Source organism: Silene latifolia, chromosome 9 (genome assembly GCF_048544455.1).
Source record: "Silene latifolia isolate original U9 population chromosome 9, ASM4854445v1, whole genome shotgun sequence".
Lineage (NCBI taxonomy): Eukaryota > Viridiplantae > Streptophyta > Magnoliopsida > Caryophyllales > Caryophyllaceae > Silene > Silene latifolia.
In genome coordinates, this window is record NC_133534.1 from 201,430,424 (window position 1) to 201,444,406 (window position 13,983).

General features: G+C 35.2%; 1 non-coding gene across 1 annotated transcript; it reads right to left on the reverse strand.

Moving 5' to 3' along the window:
- Nucleotides 1–13,533: 13,533 nt before the first annotated feature.
- Nucleotides 13,534–13,640, reverse strand: LOC141604018 (small nucleolar RNA R71). The gene has a single exon (XR_012525845.1). It is a non-coding gene; the product is annotated as a small nucleolar RNA R71 (small nucleolar RNA).
- Nucleotides 13,641–13,983: the final 343 nt, after the last annotated feature.

Here is a 13,983-nt window from a genome sequence, read left to right on the forward strand (position 1 = left end):
TCACAAATTAATCTCTCTTAACACGCATTATGGGATAATGTATGATTGGATAAGAATTCAAACGCTATTCGATAAGGTTTGGACTTCGATCAAGTTACTTTGAGTTACTTGATCCTTTTGGGGATTTTATCATTTTGTCTAGATTATTTTTCCACTAAATCATATGAGATATGAAATGGTAAGGGTATCATATTTGTAAGTTTTCACAAGAAACAAATGCTCATTTTTCCCTTTCTCTTCTCACGAGTACGACGGGTTTGCGGCTCGTGAAGCTGTCTTTCTAAAATACAAGTTTATTTTAGAAGACAGAGTGGGAGAAATTATTCAAGAGCCACAAAGAATGTCACAGAGAATGTTATGTCGCAATAAACTGGTCTTTCTTGGCTACATGAGACGTTTTGTGTAAGACATTGTTTCTTGCAAACCTAGGAGGTTAAATTCGTCACTTGTTAAAAATGATGAATTCATGCTACTTTTAAGAAAGTAAAGAGCTTATAACTTACAAAAGAAATTGTTTGATTCAAGTTGATTACTTCTAGAAAGTAATGAACATATGACTTACATAAGAGTGTTTAAGTCACAACTCAATACAAGGCTTAGAGCCATGAAAATCCGAAACAAAAGGGCTTGATTAGTGACAAAGGGTTTTGCACTAATAAAGAGATATTTCAAAGCAAGATTGGTTGCAAAGGGTTTTGCACTAATTGAAATGCTTAAGTCTATTTGGATATTCTTAAGGATTGTGTTTCATTATGAGGTTATGAAATACGTAGCAAGTGAATCTAAAACCCGCTTCTTCAAAAGAAGGAATGTATTCAATACATGTCTTGAGTTTTGTAGATTCTTGCAATCCTAAGATTATGTGAAACTTAAGAGAGAATCTTAAGTAGGACATCAATGAGTTGGAATCAATGATTTGATCATGTTATAAAACGTTTCTCGATAAGTCGAGAAGTTGTGTTTATACATGGAGTTTAGTGGGAGTTACGGAAGTTTTAATTAGTCTTATATGTGGATGACATATTGATCATTGCGAATGATTTAAGACTTTTGGAGTATTATAATACATCTTTAATATACGGATTTATGAAGATAAATCCACGTGATATTAGCGTCAGTAAGAAGTCTTATGTTGATAAGATTCATGACTAGTTCAATTAAATTGAACATATTTGATTGATTTCATTTGCTTCCGCTGCCGAATCAATTAAAAGGAAATGATGTATAACACTTCATATGCTTTGAGCATGATGAGTTGTTTTCAAAAATCGAATTTAAGTAATCTTTACCAAGTAAGCTATAAAGATTACCCTTAAGTGCTTGCAAAAGCATTAAGGAAGTAAAGCAAAGTGTTTATGATGCAATTTTGTGTAAGGGTGTTACACAAGTGACAATTGACAATTGAGATTGCGCATGGTTTCCGACAATACCATAATCAAAACACATTAGGATGGTTAAGATACCATTGTGGCAATGTTAATTAAGAAGTAGATTTTCTAGAATCGTTCTAGGCAATAAAGAACAAGAGAGATATTTATAACGGAAATTGAGTACGCTTGCAATCATGGGATGTGCAAGAAGGAAGAGTCCCGCACACTGCGAAAACAGTGGGAGCTATTCTTAGGCTAGAGGACCTATGTCTTGATTGGATCTCGACACGTACTCAGAAAGTTTTGTAATGCAAATGTATACATTACAAAGGAAAACGAGTATGTAGTAAGGTTGAGTAAGGTACAAGAAGTTGATAAAACCTACTAACCAAAGCCTTCTCAAAGGCTAAACATTATGAGTCATGTCATTTCAATTGAATTGAAATGAACAACTACGTACAAGATCAAATTAGATTATAGAATATGAAATAGTAATCAGGCATTGACTATTCATATGTGATAATCACATTTGTCGTTCGAGTTTTATTTTAAAACTTTTTTATTATACTTTGTTACATCCAAACGGGTTGTGGAGACAATTGAACCCCGTTAAAGTGAACACGGATTAACATTGTATTCGCCCATAGTCACTTGTATGAGGTGACGTCTCGAAGTGACTAGAGTGTGATGCGATTGATGGCAAGTTCAAGTGCCATACAGTCATGTGAGATGACTAGTCGATCACATAGGCAGATTGTTAGGAACACTTTGTCGGGCCTTATGACCGCTTATAGAGTTCTGGCAAATTTATATAGCCTGGTCGTGGCGAGAGCTGCTATAGTATTCAAATGAGTCGATTCTTTTGACTAAAGACTATTCACCTAAGATGGCTCAGTTTCAGATTAACTTTGATTTGTGTTACTACGACCTTCGTAAATGGGGTCAAATGGGCATATTTTGGGTTATGATGGCTGTGGCTAGTCGAAGGGAATGAGTGCGATAGGAATTGTCCATCCCCTTGTCAGGGTTAAAACAATATCTCAGGGCCACTCGAGGAGTAATGAACTGGAAATGCGTGGCCACGCTCGGAAGATATCTATGATAGATAAATCCGGTCAATCAGTTATTCTCCAGATCGAGGAAACCACTCTCGATATGATCACTTGCAAGTAAGACCTGAAAGACACCTTGCATTGAGTGGGAGATAGTAATAGGACAAGAGAATTGGTGACGCACACTTGTCGAGGACAAGTGGGAGATTGTTGGGAAATGTGTCCTCAACAATAGTGCGATCACATGATTTAAATATCATTATTAAATCTCATTTTAAGAATACATGTGGGATGTAATATTTTACAGTCAACTGGTCCACACATATCGGTAATGATTGGCTAACTAGAGTTTGACATTACTGTCGTGCGATGGTGGTGATCAGTTGATCCCCTTAGGTCATACCTATAGGGAAATACTCTTAATTGATTATTTAATTAATCGTATACCGATACGAGTTAATTAAATTGCTTAAAATTGACGGATGATTTTGTGAGTATAATTTACGTATCTTATTCTAAATATGATTAAATGAGATACGGTCTGAGTAATCGAATTGTATCATTGCTCAGATGAAATTATTGTTTAAGGAAACAATTGAATTGAATGAATTATTATAAATACAATTTATTGTGATTTATAAATTAGTAAAATATTTTGGTACAAGTGATTATGAATTACTAAGTCGATTTTTGTATATGACGTATTTTTATTAATACGTTGATTTTTAATATGATAAAAATATATTGCATTGTAACATGTCATGTAACATGTAACATGTGACAAAATTGACAAATGACAAAATATAAAATGGACTTTCCATTTTATAAGTGCCGAAATATTAAGAGGGAGTTAGTGGAAAAATTATGTTGATTATTTTAATAAGAGAAAAACATAATTATTAAAGCCTAATTTCTAGCCATGTAAGCCTACAAGCTTTTGAGAAGAGCAAAAACTAAAGGCATTGGGCATGCTACCCAATGCCATTTTTTCGGCCACCCTAAGGAAAGAAAAGGAGTTTTTCTTTTTCCAATTCATTCATTCATAGAATACAATAATTTTCTAGAGTAAGAAAATTAATATCCTCTCTACATCTTATGAGATTTCTAGAGAAATAAATCACAAAAATCCTCTTCTCTCTCAACCGAAATATATGAGAGAACAAAAATATTTTGTGTCAATATTTTTAAGTAAGACTAATTTTAATACTAGATCATATTATTTTAGTCTTTAAGATGTATTCCTTGGGTATATGCTTTTGGGAGAGATTCTACATTTGAATCCTTGTTCTTCCATTTGGAGAGCTCAAGAACAAAAGAGAAGGAGATCTCTTTTGTGCCCATAAGAACCGAAATTACAATGTAAGGGTGATTTCTTCTTTATTTTGCTACCTTGTTTGCATGCATAAGACCTTTATTTAATTTTATAACAAATTAATTTTAACATATATGAGTATGTTAGTATGTATATGAATCTACATTTCCTTCACTAAAAAGCCTCTCGGGGTCGAAATTGAAGAGTAGAGCTTGGTGGTTCTTTCTAGGCATGCACTCAATAAACCGTTAGTCTCCTAGTGTCTTTACACACTTGGGGAAGGCAAGAAATCACACACTCTACAATGGAACACACAACTACTAAAACAAACTAACAAGTGAGATAAAACTAAAGCTAAGACTCTTGATAAACTAAATAAACCTAACGCCATCCCCGGCAATGGCGCCATTTGATGAGTAAGAATTAATGATAGGGTCAAGTCTCTTACCATCAACAATATATAACCCAATTTAGTGCGTAAATCGGGGTCGAACCACAAGGAGGAGGGGTTTCTACTTAGTCTAAATAGGAGTCTAGTCTAGTCACAAATGAAAGAAAAGGAGTTGATTTAAACTACTAGATGCAACTAAACGAAGATTGAGGAAAGATGTATTCGATTGATTAAAGGCTAGGGTTTTCGGGTTTATCTAAATGGTTTAAGGGCAAACAAGTCGATTCAAGGAGTCTATGATGAGGGTTTATCCTAGGATGAAAATCAATCTCTTAATTATCCTAAAGGTGATTACCAACTCTCATTAAGCAACACACCATTCTAAAGCATGCAACAAGACCACCACAAACTCTCATTCAATGGAGGAATTAAGCAACTATGACAAAAAGCACAAGTTCTCACTCACACAAATCATCAAACACCTTGTGTGCATTACTAAGAAAGACAAAAACTTCACCAAAGTCTCAAAATAATCAAACTATCATGCCCAAAAATCCCATTTAGACTCCCCCTAAACCCTAGAAGGGTTTCTACTCACTCATGTTCAAATTGTTCAAGCAAATAAATGGAATAGAAGAAATAACAAAAAGAGATGACATGGTAAATATTCCAACAATTATAAAAGACTACTTAAAATGTAAACAATTGATTAAGCAAGTAAATAAGAGAAGAGATGTACCAACAAGAGTAAAGATGATTGCTTTGATTGAATAAATGAAGGAAATCCTCCAAAATCTCTCAATACGATCCCAAAAATCAAGTGTAAACAATTGATAATTACTAATACTAACTAATTTTACTAAGTGATTAATAATAATTATGGAAAGATTAAAGCTTGATTAAGGAAAGATTACAATAATTAGGGAAAGTTTTCAGATCTAGGGTTGTATTTACAATTGATTAGGGAAGGGGTATATATAGTGTTTCATTGGATTAAGGGAGGAAATAAGAAAAAAACCCATTATGCGAGTAACGTCATCCTATGCCGGCGGGCCGGCTGCCGGCTACCCCAACCGGCAGCGCCATCTTGAATTTTCAATGTAAATCAGACTTGTTGTTATTCTCTGCCGGTGGACCGGCTGCCGGCCTGCCGGCAGAGGATACCTTTACTTCGACTTTCTTCCTTCACTTCTACATCCTTGGTGCTCCATGTCGGCTGGCCGGCTGCCGGCTAGCTATGCCGGCAGCGAGTCTCTCAATTTTTAGCTCAAAAAGACTTCTTCAAAAATCCTAAGTATGGGCTTGTGTTCCCTGTCGGTGGGCCGGCTGCCGGCCTGCCGGCAGAGAACATCTCTTGGCTTCTTTTCCTCTTTTTCTCTTCACAGCAATGCCCCCTACCGGTGGGCCGGTTGCTGGCCTGCGGGCAGAGGACTACCCTCAGCTCCTTATCTCCTTTTTCTTCATGTAAAGGCATTGGAATGCCTTCCTTGCCCCAATTCCTCTATACTCGACTCGATTGCTGCAAGAGGATACACCAAATCACAGGTATGGGGATTGGGCACAAAATACAAGGAAAGGCATATAAAACCGACTCGATATGAGTCGGAATGCGTAAAAGAAAAAGGGAAATTCGGTGCCAATAAATCATATATCACTAGCCTATCCTTTGAGTAGATGTCTCTTTCAACTTTGTCCTACCGCATACATTTAGAGTTGCTTCTTCTTAACTCCCACTCACTTTCACATTCCTCTTTGCTTCAACAAGCAAAAATGAATCTCATAAAGACCTCTCTTCAACTCATTCGTGATATTGTATACACTTAGTAAGAGTGAATTACTATAAAGTGAGTGCAATGTGGCAAAATCTCAACTTCTTGCGAAATTGGACTACCTAACCGTTCAATTGTCATCATATGCCTAAAGTCTTTAGCGCATAAACAATCGACTTGGCCTTTCTCGAAGTGAGCCATTTGACGGTATCATATTGGATTATTCTATATGTTTTTGAAAACTTTTTTCGCAAACTTTTGAATTACTCTTGAGTAATTAAAACTAATATGTCATCTTCATGACGGAGGTGTCACTTCCGAAATGAAGACTCTCTTGATAAAATGTGACTCCCTTTTAAACTCGTAATAAGAGTTTGCAACACGAAATCCCTTTTAATATGTATGGACGCTAGTTGTAAAATAATCGCAAAAATCGTTATAAGGTATGTAGGTGATTTGGTAAATCATATTTCCAATCATTGCTACCGAATTCTATCAAAGAAACCGATTTCTATGAAAGAATGATAACAAATAAAATAATAAATAGAGGATGAAAGGAGGATGAAATGCGCGATGTCATAGTAAATATATTTATAAAACTGAACGAAAAATAAAGAAAAATTAACATTCAATGTTTTAAAAACTTGATAAACATTTTTAACAAGTCCATTTATATAATGGCCTCTCACTAAATTATATAAATGATTCCAAGATCCGTCTTTAGACAAAAATAGGCATCGCTTGGGCGAAACATCCCATACTTATCTAAATTCGGTAAGTCAACGCTTGACTAATTCTACCTTTAGAACTCTTAGTCGACAGATTTCAATAATCCCATCTACTAGCCCCGAAATACAAGACCCTGTTGAGTCCAACCAATTTTGGCACGTGATAATCCTTATCACCCTACTTACCCGAGATAAAAAGAGAACACCCTGCTTGGGCGAGCATGGCTCTAATGAACAAGGGATTCATAGGTGTTAATAATTGGTAAAGCTAATCTCAATTTTAGTTATGTGAGAGATCTTGTCAATTTAGTCATAAATTCCCTATAAGTGAACTAAGTCGGTGAATGTAAATGAAGTTTGACAACCGCGAAAATAAAATACATGTGAATGGCGATTTTGGCATGCGCGGAAAAATAAAAGCAAGCAAGCATATGAATAATCCTAGTATGGTCTCCTAGTTAAAAATAACTAGACTATTACATATCGGAAACCAACTCCTTGGTCCCTTGCCTCTTCATTCCAAAAGTGGCTCCTTCTAGTGGGATTTGGAACACCTTTCCAAAAAAGACTCTGTCTCGATGTAAATCCGTCTTTTGGAAACGCCGGTAAAATAACTATTACAATCAAATTACATAGCTATTCCTATTATACATTAATTAATAAAATAAATAAAACTATTAATTAATTACAAACCGACGATACGATACCGTATTTAAATTACAAACAAATCGCTATTCCCATTCATTTCGGGTAATAACGATTAAAAATAACTAGGCCATACTAGGTATAACAAAATAAATACTTGAATAAATGACAATCATTCATTCAACATAAATAAATATACTTAAAATGTTGTAAAATGATGCGAAAATCGCCCTATCTAACAATCGTTGGTATCTTGCTCGGTTTTGTGGATTTAATCGATTTTTAACTTGTTAAAAATCAATAATTAACACTTAAATCTCATTTAAGTCCAAACAAATTGTCCAAACTTTTTTGTACCTCAAAAATTAGTCCTCACTAATTTGATGATGAATAATTAGTTTGATTTGGTGTTATTTGCTAATTTAATCGGTAAAAACTTATCTTTTAAGTAATAAATCCAAAATAATTGAAAATATTATCAAAAATTGAAACTAAAAATTTTCAGTATTCTAGAACACTCCCAAGAACACCATAATAACAGGAAAAATGCCCAAAAATTTTGGATAAATTTTATGATGAAAAAGATCGATATTTATCGGTTTTTAACCACTAAAACCAATAAATATCAAAACAATGTGAAATCACATTTTAAATTTTATTTTTAACTTTTAAAACATATTTTTGAATGTACATAAAATTATCAAGGGTACAAACATTCGTTTCAAATATATGATTAAAATAATTCACTTTTATCGACTTTTATCTCATAAAATCAATAAACATGCAAAACTTCAAACCAACCTTCGAAATTTTACATAGAATCTGTAGAAACTATGTATGAAACAATATAAAAATTTCATGACTCGAATCAACTTTTAACTATTTTTAGTGAACTCTTAACCAAAATACGGCATTTTTGATTCGGTTTTCTACAAAAAAATCATTAAAAATAGCAAAATAGCTTCAAAAGTCACCAAATTTTACCACAAACCTTTTAAGATTAGTAGGTATGCATGCCCAAATTTCTTAAGCACCCAAGAACACCTCCTTTCTTAAGCACCCAATTCAAGAACTTACCCCAATTAACTAGATATTATGTAAGATTACCCTTGAAAAATATACAAATCTATTACTAACACTCTTAATAATTTTGTTTTGAATTATTAACACTTAATAATTTTCTTTTGATTTTAGAGAGAAGAACAATATTTTTCCACACGCAAAAGTTTTAGTAGAAAAATGAACAACACAAGTTGAGTTGTGCATGGAGGGAGGACGGTTGGAGGGAGTATAGGGAGTGTTGATTTTGCAATTTTTATGTCCAATCACCTATGCATGTGGAAGACAAATGACATTGGAAGATACACAACCAATGAAACGATGAGGTGCATAATAATTGTGTCTCATGCACAATTATCTATAATCACACGCCTCAATGCCCATTTACGGGTCCATTTTGATTCTCATATTTGTCGCACAAATATGTGTAATTTTTATTTAAACATCGTTTTATGTTTAAATGCTTCCCAATTAATTTCGTCTAAAACACTCCGTAAATATACGTGTACAGCTACACATATATTTTACGTACCAATACTAATCACATTAGTCAATTAGTACTAATTTAACAATTAACCGTTTAATCATTAATTCCCGTCTCAATTAATTTATTATTCAATTATCGCATAATTAAATAATAATTTCCATGCCTCTAGTTCACAATTTGATGTCTCTCTAAAATAAGTTAATCGACTAACTTTTTAGTCATTTTATCAAGGGACTAATTAAACTGTATCTCATACAATTAATCAGTTTTCATGTTGGGGATCGTTCCTTTAGGTGTGACTGAAAGGGATCAGCTGAACACCGTCGTCTCACGACAGTAACGCCAAACCCTAGTTGGCCAACCGTTACTGATATACGTTGATCAGCTGACTAGTATTGCCAATGAATATCCCATGCATATTCCTTAATGAGATTTATTAATATTATCATGCACTATTGTGGAGGACAAATACTCCAACACTACCATCTTAGTTGCCTGAGGTAGTAAGTATATAAGACATACAATTACCAAAGTACGTTAAGACGATATAAATAAAGTGCCTCAAACGGTTTTATTACAAAAGTTCCAACGAGATAATTAAATAATAAAATTATGTTCCAATAAAACTGCAGCGGAAATAATATAAATAGTGTCTGAATAAATTAAATGATCTCTAGACTCTGACGAAGGTCAAACATCCCAAGCTCCCTCCAAGCATCCAACACATCACAAAAGTTAACCTGTAATCAATTTGCTCCCTAATATTTTATTCATCACAGTTGTTTACGAATACACGGTCAACCACGAGGTTGAGTAGGATAACTAAACAACAATAAAAAATATACTCCCTCCGTACCACACCAAAGGTAACGTAGGGAAAAGTGGAGTATTTAAGAAAATGTGGAAAAAGTAAGGGTAAAGAGGGAAAAAATAGGTGGGGTATGTAATTGTGGGTTAGTAGATGGGGTATGTAATGGCATTTTGTGTAAATATCAAATGGGTATAAGGATAATTTGGTAATGTTGTGGGCCAAATAAGGAATGTTACCTTTTGTGTGGTACGTCCGTTTATAGTAAGTGTTACCTTTGGTCTGGTACGGAGGGAGTAATAAACTTGTAACCAAAAGACAATAATAGAACTCTTGCCAAAAAACCGTCACTCACGGCTCAACCGTGTGCCACAATCGACACATCACAAACGCATACACCGTCATATCGCAAACACTGCTCGGGTCCACGGTCACCCAACGCCACTGTGCCTGGCCGACCACAATCGCGCAGGTCCACGGCACTTCCACATCCCCGTTCCTGGTCGTCCAATAATCTCAAACAAAATACCAATCCTCTTTCAAGATGCCAATAAACAACAGAGAACCAACCAGCAGTGACAATAATATAATTATAAGATGCTCAAGATAACAATTGTAACAATAAACTCATGATGCAATAATTATCATAAGACAATGCAATAACAATTTATCTCATGCCAACAATGCAATAATAATTCATCTTACGGTAACCATGTAACAATAACCCGTCTTATAAGAAATTCATCAATTCATCAAATAAGCAAATAAGCAAAGTTGAGTAGATATCCTACCTTTAGCAAATCTTCACAATTCAATCAACAATTAAATTAGAAAGTCTCTTTCACAAATTCACCACCTAAACAATAATTAGATTGTATACAATTATAAACTATTCTTATTGATTAATTAAGATGTAAACTACCCAATGCAAACTCCCAAAATCCGTCCCAAACAACACCTCGCACACGGTCACACTCGACGGTGGTCAACTCGTCGGTCAGCAGTCCCACGGTCGGTCAATGGGTGCGGGTCAACATCGGTCTTTGGTCAAACGTAAACTATTGATATTAGGTGATTAGATAACTTACCACAATTAATTAGTGCGAGGTGAAAACTTCGTCTTAAAGTTGTCTCACAAAATTACTCTTCCTCACAAGTTTTATGTTTAGTTTTTGACGTGGAATAAAAGTGATGGTGAGGCATCAGTTGAGTATTTATATAAATTGGTAAGTGGTAATAAGGTTCTAGGTAATTGCATAAATTATTAAACTAATCAAATTATCTAGGTAGTATAGTTAACACCCAAACCACATACACCTCCCCCTTCCTCTACCACTCGGTCAACCATGGTCAATGTACCCGGTTATATTTTTTTTTTCTTTTACGACAACAATATTATTTATTCATATCTTATAAATTATAAATTATATTTATTAAAAGTACGGAGTATTACAGTGATTGTATAATAATATTTCATTCATATCATTGGCATGTTACATATTCATCTATCATATTGTGTCTTATGTTTATTTATTGAAACTGACGTGTTGTGTGTAATACTCGGATAATTTGGGACCCAGAAAGAGCCTAGGGACACGTGAGAGAATCCACGTATACTCGGAAGTAAAGGATGACCCCTCCTACGATACCAAGTAAGACCTAAACTAGACCTAGTAGACTTCCAGTGGACCGGGTAGAACCCTTAGCGGACCAAGTGAGTTGGCACTCGGTCGAGTGAGGAGTATACTCGACCGAGTGAGTGCCACTCGGTCGAGTGATGCTGTGTTGTACCCGAGAAATGATATTTGTCATGTATGGTTGTGATTGTATTGTGTTGGAGGTCTTTGGTGGTGGTACTTGATTGTTGAGGAGACGTAAGACGGTTAGGAAACCGGCTTGCACTGGGTCTCCCCTTGGAGCTTCCCACTCCAAGGGGGATGTGCACTGATGAGTCATAATTATATGCATATTTATGCCTCCCCTTAATTACTTTTGATACGGTTTTCGTGCTAGTTGTTATTAATTACATGCCTTTTATGTTAGAATGTTGTTACTTCTGCTATTTGATGTTTAATGCAGGAATGTTGCATTTGAGGAGCAAAGGAATGAAATGGGCATCGCGGAGTGGGCATGAAGGAATACACGAAGCATGGCACGGAAACCTAGAAGAATGAGGGAAGATAAGCTAAGAAGACAACACGAAGAAAAGAGCTGAACAGAGTGGTTCCTCGATCAATCTTCCCCAGGATCGATCGAGGAAGCTATGTACTCGATTGTGTACAGCCATGCTCGATCGAGGAAGCTATGGTTTCCAAAATTTTCCGCAATTTCCTTACGATTATGTTTTACTATAAATATCCAATTCGTACTCTAAGTTTATGAACGTCTTATTTTACCCAGTTACGCATAGCTTCTCTAAAAACTCTCTTAGAATACTCTTAGTTTAGTTTATATATTATTGTTTCGGATCTATTGCTCTTTATTTACGGTACTCTCTAATCTTTCTTTAATTATTATTAATTCAAGTTCTAGTTTATTCAATTATTGTTTTGTTCATCTTATTATGTTTTTAATTATGTTGTTCATTAATCTTATTGTTGTTATTCCCTTTATCAGGAGTAACTAATTTCATAATCTAGGGTGAAAGGGGATCTAGGTTGTTAGAAAATGGGTTGTTAATGAATTGAATATTAAATTGCTTTTGATTGTTGTTTAATTATCGTCTTACATCTAGTTAATTAATTACTGATCAGAATTGGTTAATTAGTCTTGCAAACTAGGATTTTCACCGACAGAGTTAAGACTAGTATAGGCCACGATAATTGAATTAGACTGACTTAATAATAGCGATCGCATGTTAAGCTTAGATCTAAAAAGACATATTAGAATCGATCGATCATATGACTTTCAACAATATAAATTGCTCAATCAATGAACTAAACCTCACCCTTGGATGACTACCTAGTGAACCCGATCCCTAGACTCTTTTAATATGATTGAATTTGTCTTTATTTACATCGCAATTAGTTAGTAGAAATCAAACAATCAACCCAAGAAAAAAACGGTTACCTTTAAGACGAATTTAAATATAAACAAACTAGATTAATTAACTCGCCTCCCTGTGGATTCGACCCTTTCTTACTGCTAGCTACTAGTTAGTTGAGAATATGATTTATTTTGATAGGCCAACGACTGAAAATAACCTTATCAAATTTGGCATCGTTGCCGGGGAGGCAACAATTTGTCTGTTTGTTATTGTTTATTTTTGTCTTTTGTCTCAGGGAGCATCAGTTCCTTGAGACAGTTTGATATTTTCTTGTTGTTTTCGTGTATGCCCAGGTCTCACATGTCAGAGAATGTACCTTTTGATCCCAAGCCAGAGAAGATTTTTCGCTATAGACGAAAATTTCAAAGAGAAGTAAGTCAGGTGGAAGACTTGAGTACACTTGACTAAGAGCGGTTTACTTTCACAGAAGATTCGTCCTTTAAAGAGGACACACTTATTTATACACCACTTAATCCTACAACATCGAAGATGCCGACATTGGCAAGTAACTTCGAATTTACCATTGATTCCATTCCTAAAGGCTTTAATCTCCCTACCACTGATAAAGGGACCTTTGAGATCAAACCGTCTTATATATAAGCCTCGTAGAGAGAAATTTATTTGGAGGAAAAGATGGAGAGGATCCCGCCAAGCATATGGAGAAATTTGTCACATATTGTTGTTCTATTACTTTAACTGTTGGGGTGACTCAAGATCAAGTCAAACAGACTCTTTTTCCTTTCTCTCTGAGAGATGATGAAGCAGAATGGCTATGTGACTTGGATATGGAGACCGACGCAATCACTAACTGAACTTCACTAGCTCTTGCATTTTACAAGAGGTATTTCCCACTGCAGAAGACTAATGCTCTTAGAAGCCAGATTACGAGTTTTAAACAAGGTCCTACTGAAGACTTTAATGAAGTCTGGATTCGTTTTAAAAGGCTAGTTCGATCCGTCCCTCATCATGGCTTCCAGATTTGGTTCCTTTGCAACTAGTTTTACAACGGGTTGTATGACGATCACAGAGCTTTGCTTGATTCCGTTGCCAATGGGAGATTCCAGGATAATACTAATGATGGTAATGCTTGGAAGTTGATTGATTAGATAACTACTCACACTGCTGAGTATGGTAACCCCAGAGGAAGTAAGAGAGGAAGTGGTTCAGACAATGTTATTGCGGCACAGTTGGAGGCCGTAACGGCTCAAATAGCCAAATTAAAGACATCTTAGTCTTTGGGTAATAAGCAAGAAACAGTTCATATGGTTCAACAAAGAGGTGTCCTACGAGAGATGTGGGATAGTTGGCCACACTGC